Here is a 9,534-nt window from a genome sequence, read left to right on the forward strand (position 1 = left end):
TTTTCAATTATTAAACGATATATACATAAATCTTCATGCTAATCTCACACGAAAGCTATACTCTCATAATATATGTGAGCTTGGCCAGTTTCACCATGTCGCTCGCCATACATTCAGAGAGATTGGAAAAAAACATTTATTTCTTGGGAAGCATTGTGATGCGGGTTAAGGTGGGGGCTGTGAGAAGTGATGTAATAATGCGGATCTTGAATAGGCCCGGATTATATGAAGGGGAAAATAGATTTCGGTAGCTCGTACCATATATGAGCCGTCTCACGCAAAAAACTAGTAGAGGAAGCGGCCCGCTCGCATGTGGACAACAATGCTGCTAACTCCTTTGAGCAGGCTAAATTAAACTACCTGTAAAACAGACTGTTAATAATGAATGGTCAATCAGATGGATCGTTTATCAAGTATTTTGGGGCTTCAGCCCAGAAGTGGCTCCCAAATTCAATTGATGGACATACTTGAGATATGTAAAGGGTAAGCAGAAATAGATTAAGCCTATATAGCATATTTGAGAGTAAAGCACTAGTTTAAGGCAATTGTAAAACAAGTTTTTTTTTCATATTTGATTTATTTATTTGCCACAGTTATTATATATTTTTTAGCCAATATTTTGGTCACCCCAACCAAGATTTGGGAAAAAGGTTCCGAGACGGGTGAGGGTACCGCTATGCATACCAAATGAGGAAACATTCCCTACTTTTCCCTCTCTATCACTGCAGCCTGAGGGAAGCTTCTCCTACCCCCGGCCAAAAGGAAAAAGTTGGTTGATATCCGTTTATTTATTCAATTAATATCTCAAACAAAGATTCCAAGATCTATCACAGATTTTTGTAGGGAATTTTGTATGATTATTTTTTGGGTGCTATTTATTTTGAGCAGACATATTGACATACCATTAGGTCACAATAGATAGAAGACATCTTTTATTATTTATTTGGTATGTTCACTATTCGCTCCCTTGCGGGTGTTTATACTGTTTATGTTAGAGGTTTTTCCGTGGATATTCATGTGAATATTTTTATGGGCACATTATTCTAGACGTTTAAGTAATATTTTTGTATGTTGTACACAAAATGTTTACCAAATCATTTCTTATTGGTAGAAATTTGGGATTGTAAGACGTTTAGCGATTAGTATTGTTTTTTAATGTGATTACGAATCTTAATGGATTTTTTTTTTATATTAACTCCACACAGGAGGCCCTGAAAAAAAAAAATTCCCTCAGGGCCTATGTCATCTTTGGGTATGCTGTGTGGAGGGTCTTTTTGTGGAGAGGAAGGAGTGAACATGGGTCTTGAAGAGTCCCATGTTGTAGGAAGGAGGAAACACAGAGGCCGGCAGTTCGTTCCACAGCCGAGCTGTTGAACTTAAGAACGAATCGTAGAAGCGACCCGTTCTCATGTGACAAATGTCAACCGTGTAAAAATGTTGGGCGCGCGTTTGGCGTGTATCCAGACTACGCACCGGTGCCGAAGGGATCGATGACGCTAGTTCCTCAGAGCATCTTCCATTGTAATACCGATAGAACAAGGACAACATACCTACCTGACGCCTGTGCTCTAAAGATTGCAGTCTGTTTGTTAAGATTGGGGAATCTATCAAACGGACCGCCCGTTTTTGCATAAAGTCAAGGGTTTTTTTCAGGTATTTAGGGGCTCCGGACCAGAGATGGCTGCCAAATTCGACAGTAGGGCGCACTTGCGATTTGTACAGGGTCAGCAGTTGTGTACTATTAAAGTATCTGCGGGCCCTGTACAGCACGCCCAGCTTCTGAGAGGCCAGCTTTACTCTGACTTCGATGGAGCCTATGGGGAGGTATGGGGACCTGAGCTGGTCACTTATAGTTACACCAAGCATATCAATGGAAGGCCTGTTCGGAAGATTGCTTCCGTTGAAGGAGACAAGTTCTCATTTAGATCCCTTTTAGACGTAATCAGACAGGATTGAGACTTTGAAACATTAAATTCGACGAGATTATTTTTACCCAGGAGGAAATACTCTCGAGATAACCGTCCATTCTCTGCTTCAAAACCCTCCGAGCCGTTGGAGTTTGTGTGCCCTTTGGGGGCTTGTCAAACAAAAAGCTATCATAAACTGTACTGTCATCCGCGTAACAATGAATCGGTGCACATGTGAAAATGTCATTGATGTGCAACAAAAACAAAGTCGGAGACAGAACCGATCCCTGTGGGACGCCAGCATTTATAGAGTGTGAGGATGAGGTGAAATCATCAGCAACTGCCTGAATCGACCTATCCCTTAAAAAGTCAGCAATCCACGTACACAGGGATGCGGGAAGTCCGTAAGAAGGCAATTTGTTGACAAGTCCTCGGTGCCAGACCCGGTCAAAGGCCTTGGATATGTCTAGTGCGACCGTTTGGGTCTCACCGTGACGTTCCAGGCACCGCCTCCAAACATGCGACACATACGCGAGAAGATCACCGCACGAGCGGTTCCGCCGGAATCCGTATTGACGGTCGTTTATAATTTTGTTCTTCTCGAGGTATGTGAGCAGTTTGTCGTTGATCACAAGCTCCATCACTTTGGACAGAACTGATGTGATCGCTATGGGGCGGTAGTTGGCCGGGTTGGAGCGGTCACCTTTCTTGGGAATAGGGTGAATGACCGCTTTTTTCCAACCAGAGGGCACAGTGCATCACTTCAGGGACATTTTGAAGAGCTTTGTCAAAACTGGAACTATTTCCGCAGCACACCTCTGCAATACCAGGGCAGGTATTCCATCAGGTCCACTAGCTTTGTTAACATCAAGCCCCCGTATAACGTGGAGTACATCCCGATGCCGGATCCTCAGCTTTTTCATATAGAAGCCGCAGTGAGGAACCGACGCGGCGGAACAGCACCTCCGTCATCGAGGGTCAAGTTTTCCGCAAACATTTTTCCTAATAAGTTAGCCTTTTCGGTGGCGGTGTTTGCTAGTGAGCCGTCAGGTCTGGTAAGAGGTGGCAAACTGGGTTTGCAAAAATTCCGACCTATTGAACCCGCAAGGAACCAGAATGCTCTGCTGCCATGCGGGCAGGCAGCCAGCTTTTTGCTGATCTGCAGGTCGTGTTCGAATTTTGACTTATTAATGATTCTCTTGCATTCCTTTGCTGATTTTTTGTATGCTGATCTGCTTTCGGGCGTTCGAGATGTGTTGTGGGCTCGGTAAGCCGCGTTTTTTCGTCAAACTGCTTCGGAGCATTGTCGACTGAACCACGGCTTTGAGCCCACACCAGTTTCTTTAGTAGTCGATTGTATGAAGCCATCCATCGCCGATTTGATGACTTCACCAATCTCCTGGGCACGTAGTGAACCACTTGGGGTGACCTGTGGCAGAGGTGTTGGTCATCCAATAAATGGTTCCCAGGGCGGCGGTACCCATTCCCGCCTACCAAATTAAAGGAATAGAATATCTAATAAAGATAATTTAAAAAATATTATTATTATGGTTTTTGTTGTAACTTCGGATATTTGTGGTAGATTACAATGAGCTCTGATGGCTTGGCTTTGATTAACAGGCGATAGGAATTTTCAGGGCCTCAACCTTAAGGTTGCAATCGTATTTATCAAAGTCTTGACCCCTGCTTTACCGACAGCTATGCGCCATCTATCTGAGAACTCTTAAACTAATATCTTGAAAATCCCAGTGTTTTTAAATAGAAACATATTGAGCCGTGCAATAATACAAATCCCTATACAAATATGAAAAAATGTAACAAGCAGTAATTGTTGAATGAAACACTAGTAGGTATATATTGAATTATTTCGCGGGTAAGAGATAAGCCGCCATAGCTCAGTGGTCAGAGCTGTCGACCGAAAATCGAAGGGACACGGGTTCGAGTCCCGTTGGCGTCATGTATCTTTTATCAGGAGATTTTTCAATGTGGATGAGTGTTTCAGGCGAATAATTATTGCTTGTAAAATAAAAATACTTATTTTTTTTATAAATAAATCTTATATTTCCATAATCTAAATCTACATTTTTATGTTTTCTTCAAATTCTATTTCTTCTGATAATTTTCCAAATATTTTCAATGCTCCGTACATCAACGACTTTTCACTTTGGTTTTTTTCCTGAAGTAAAGATTTATTTAATTTATTTTCCTCGAGTAAAAATAAATGCAGCCGACGGAAATTGAACCCGCACCTTCTGATTTCCGGTCAGGAGCTCTGGACCACTGAGTATGACCACATTCGTATGGATATTTCAGGCGACTAATACACTTTTAAATAAGAGAAAATTGGAAACATACGTTTTTGGAGTGTTTGCAAAACTTTTAGTAATACCCTATATATCATTTGAAAACGCTTTTATATGTATTATAATATTTAAATATTAGCTTCTTTCATTCTAATTGCACAATATGAATACTATTAACTTTATTAAAAGTAGTTAAAATTTTATACATCATTTTAAAGGTATGCGACGCTTTTCAGATTTTTTTTGAGACCTTCATAAAGAGAAGAGGATACAATAGCTGAAAATTTGTTAATTGATCCCGACTGCTTACGTGGGTAGGTACCATAAAAATAACAGAATAAAAAAAAACAATTCCCAAAAAATTAACATTATTTGCATTTGAAAAGAAAATTTCCAGTTGTTTTTTCGCAAGTGTTTTGTTCCTATTGAGAATAATTTTTGTTTTCGTCAACACGTAAAAGAAAAATAATATATTAAGCCGAAAAAAACAGAACAATTAATTACTTTCATTTAGAAGGAAAATAAAAACCCACTCGCATCGCTTTAATTTCTGCGGTACAATAGTGAAACAATGGTCAAGATTTGTGGCGTGTGGCACTTCCGGACTTCCGGCATTTCGCCCTTTTGGCGGGAAGTGTGAATGGCTTCCATGACGTCACGCCACGTGCCCGCCGCTTCCGGGCACGCGACTACCCTCCGACTTCCGGACCGGAAGCGGAACATCTAGTGTTTTAAATGTGCTTACAGTTATCTGTAAATTCGTTAAGGAGACTTAAAGCTCGACATAGTTAACCCTGCAGGAGGCCCAACGAGGAAAGAGTAAATATGATATGTCGAGGGTTTGATAACAGTAGAATGTATATGAATGTAAATCAAGTAAGGAGTGTGGTCCAAGACGTCGGGTGAGGTGTGTTCAGAATGCGCCTGACCACCGCTTGGCGTGACAGATCGGGAGAGTTTCGAAGAGACCCCTTGACCTCTGCAACTGGTCTCTCGACTCATTGCCTTCCGCCGCAGTGGAAGGGATACATTCATACGTCCGACACTCCTGGATACTGATCACTGATCCCTACATTCCTACTCAACCCTCATACCTTTTACATTCCCAGAGCTTCCTTTCCTTCCTTTCCTTAGAAAGGACCGTCCCCAATAGAACGTCCACAAAGGCAAATTATTTTCTTTAGGGCCTCTTGTATGGGGGGTGATTGGATAAATCATCAAAATGATCAATCATGACATCTTTAAAAAGTTATATAAAGTCATGGAAAGTAATAAAACGAAAACTTTATCAACTGCGTTAAGTTTTTTCGGTTAGGTTTAATTCTTTTTTTTTCATCGTTTCTTTTACTTTTTATCACTTTTTAGAGGTGTGTTGAATTGTCACTGTGTTGAGTCATCATGGAACCGTATGGAGTTAGTGTAAAAAAAAACATTGTAGCGTGACGGTTCATCATATCTGACTGCCAGTGATGAGAAACGGCGTGATAATTGGTATATAACTAGACTCTCAAAATATTTATATTAAGTTTCTTTGAAGTTATTTGTTTTGTTTCTATGAAATTGCTAAAGTGCGCCTATAAATGTGAAATTATATGAGATCCTCAAGAATCTCTGGTTATCTTTATCTAACATAAATTCACATAAAAACAGCATTTTTTAAGACACTTTACCGTTATTAACAACATATTCCAATCGGTAAAATAAACTATACCGAGATAATTCAATTACTTACATTACCCGAATTGTCGCAACCATAGACATTTGAATATTAGTAGACCTGCCCTAAGTGATTAAAAGCGTATTATCCCCACTCCCCATACCGGTTCCATTGGAGCCGGCTGGGCTCGCGTATGGCCTCAAGTGAAATTTGAAAACGTGACGTCATCATTCTTGTGCGAACTATGGTCGAGGCATCATCGGTTCATTTTACGAAATAACACGGCAAAATGTTGACTTGTACTATGAAAACTTGTAAAAATAGATGTGAAAAAGAGAATAAACCCAATTGTCGTATTACATTCCATATATAAGCATTATTTTACTTTATTTTAAGCATATTCACATCGTATAATATGAATCAGTTGTTACTATCACATCGAGAAACGTCTGGACGCGAAACACAAAGCTGGTTGGTTGCTGGGAAGTAAATTATGAACATTTATAAAAGTGTCTTAACTAAATACTTAAACGAAATATTCGACTCTGAAAATAGAACCGAATTTTTTTGCCGAATTTGGACTTCGCAAATTTGTTCATAACGTGGCGAGTAATTTGCGCTCCCATGTAAAAATGTCTATTCATTCAAAAGCAGACTTTACTTTTAAGAAGTAAATGGTGATATTATAATGCGAGATGCCTATTTACTGTCAGATTGATTTATTGACGAATCACAGTCAGTTTCACTCCCTTCGTTCTTCAAAAGTTGATTTTACCCCTCGCCATTATCTTCTCGTCTATTAATTCCTATGTCTGTGGTCGCAACGAAGAAAAAATGTGATGTTTTGTTATTATTTGAAAAAATTATCGGACATGTAGACAGCTATCGTGAACTCCTATTAAAATAACACTAGAACCTATGCTACATTATTTAATGTAGTTGCCTCTCGAACCGTGTTTTTGTGCATCGTGCGGGGAATGAACATTGCTCTGTCGACATATTCAAACAACAACATTGTTTCCTTTAAAAATCCCCATAGGAAAAACCAAACCCTTCCACACACTTTTCCACAAATGATCATTTAGTTAATCAACATTATGTAAGTGCATTATATAAGGAAAATAAATACAAAACAATACAAGAACAATACATCAAATCACCAGAGATCAAATGGGAAAATAATTCATCGACTCCAAATATTTTCACATCAGAGGGTTCAGCTCGGTAGAACTCCTAACAGGGCCTATAAATCCTACTGAACCCTCAACATAAATAATTAAAAACATCTTTGTTATTTTTATTATGTTTATAAGATTATTCTAACCACAATGTACCGAATGAAAAAAAATGAACTTTGTACTTAAAAGCCCAGTGGGAGTTTGAATAAATTAATTAAATTAGTACATGGCAGGAGTTTTAATTGAAAATTAATTGTATTTCATTAATCACCTACTTATTCACACTTATAAAATGCCACAAAAAATTTATGCTTTTTCTCTCATAACAATTGGTTTTTACTTTATGAAATTAGAATCTTCTTAATAAATTGGTACAAAAGTCATAAGAATTATTTTTAAGCCCCCGCATACCCAATTCCTACCGATTTATAACAAGTTTCTCGTTAACTCTAAGTTTTTAAGTTAAATAAAAAATATATAGGTTATTATTAAGATAATATCTATACACTTGTTATGCCGAAAAGTTAATTATATGAAATTCTTCGATAGAAAAAAAAATCACAAAGTAAGCTCTGAAAATTTTTACGTTTTGTTATTTCTATGTTATATACGTGAAAAAAATCACAGCGTATCTTTAAATGCAACTTAAGCATTTGTCGAGAGATTTTTTTTATATTTTATTGAATATATTCACCATTTTCGCTTAATTATTATCTTTTTTAATTAGTGCGCTCCCTCTAACATTTTTTTTCGTATCTCCCTTTCAAACCATCGTTGAACGCTTACTAAGGGGCCTTAACCGGAAACCCCAATATCTATAGGGGCGACGCCAACGACTGTAAAATTAAGCATATCGTTTGGTGCACTTGCAAATTCTTATTTTAAGTAGATTTTAGCTGTATTTTAACTAATTTTCTAAACAAAAAACTTTATGTATATGCTCGCACTATTTGCTGGTTCATTAGCTTTGCTTTGCTTTTGTTTCTGTATGGTTTGTCGGAACATGCCCTTAGCCATAGACATAATTTAACAATAGACACGCCATAACGCAATATCTGAGTATAATTTCGACGAGTTGGAGGCAAACCACGTGACAATCATTTTTGCACAAGGAGGGTTCTAGCATATTTCTAATGAAATACGACATCATTTGTACATTGAAGGCCGGCGAGCGAACATTGCGATAACCAAAAATATTAAGTAACCTAATGGTGGTAATGGTTTGCAGCGCAATTCTTTGTTTTGTGGTTTTTTTCTGCGCAGGGTCTGAATGTACATTTTTAACCGGACCGACTAATACTATCACAACGGGTTGCAAAGCGATACAAAAATAGAAGTATTTTCCTAGAGAATCAAGGATCTGCCTTGTACACTATAAAATACAGAGATAATTGTTTCTTTGCTTAATTTTGATATTTATTTATTTATTCATGGTAAAATTATTGTGTTCCTTAAAGATTTTTTTAAAAAGCTTTTTCAAATATACATAATGCTTTATTTCATTACAAACTTATGGTGATTATTTATTATTTTAGTGAAAATATTTGGGAAGTAATTTAACTATGGCATCTCGACTCCAGACTATGATGTGTGACTAGAAATAGTGGTGACAAGTACCTGGCTAGGCGGATTTGGTCACTAAACACGACTTAAGCCATTTCAAGCAACCAGGGCGATACTGATAGTATCCATTAAAACTACTCGCTAATCATAATGTAACTGCTATGTATTATTTTAAATAAATGATTTATGTGTGAAATGATTAACATAAAATAATTAAAATTAGAAAGAGATGGTTGCATTATTTTTATAATGAGAGCTTTCGTGTGACAAACCCTGAATACATTTATCATAGGAGTTCACTCGACATGAACGTGTTTGTTATTGCGGCAAGTAAATCATAACTCATTTGTAAAAGTTTCTTAACTAAATACTGTAACAAAATTTTTGATTTCGGAAACAAGCGGAACTATTTCGGGGGATTCGGTTAAAGCAATAACGTTTATTATCAGTAATAGTAATATTAAAGCTAGCAATTCGAGCGCTACTGTAAAAAGGGATAGTAATTCGCAAACAGATTTTATTTTCGAATAGTTACAGTAGAATGCGAGTTGCTTGTAAACGCGAAGCTTAATGCTAAATCGTTATTTTGATTAATCTTTATAACGAATTGGTGAACATTATGAATACCAAAAAAATAGCTTTAGATAAATTGAAGGTCTTCCTATCGTTTCGCTTGAGTAGAATACAAATAAAATAATAAATTACTCAATAAAAATATAAATGTAAACTACTATTTTTTTTTAGTTTTCAATAGAAATGTATGAACGCATTAAGGAAACAACTTTTAAAAAATACAGTTTTAAAGCTAAGAGTATCTGTAACAGTTTTACTTGATTAACTTTTTTCTCTTTCTCATAAAATTATTTACAAAATAGATAAAAACCAGTTTTGTGCTTGAAATCGAACGATTCTAGACTCCGTTTGTT

The 9,534-nt window shown here is 37.2% G+C and overlaps 1 non-coding gene across 1 annotated transcript; it reads left to right on the top strand.

The window, feature by feature from the left end:
* Nucleotides 1-3,791: 3,791 nt before the first annotated feature.
* TRNAF-GAA (transfer RNA phenylalanine (anticodon GAA)) lies at nt 3,792-3,864 on the top strand. The gene has a single exon. It is a non-coding gene; the product is annotated as a tRNA-Phe (tRNA).
* The last annotated feature ends 5,670 nt before the right edge of the window (nt 3,865-9,534 follow it).

The sequence above is a fragment of the Hesperophylax consimilis genome, chromosome 24, assembly GCF_061612785.1.
Source record: "Hesperophylax consimilis isolate HC1 chromosome 24, BYU_Hcon_1.0, whole genome shotgun sequence".
In the NCBI taxonomy this organism is placed as follows: domain Eukaryota; kingdom Metazoa; phylum Arthropoda; class Insecta; order Trichoptera; family Limnephilidae; genus Hesperophylax; species Hesperophylax consimilis.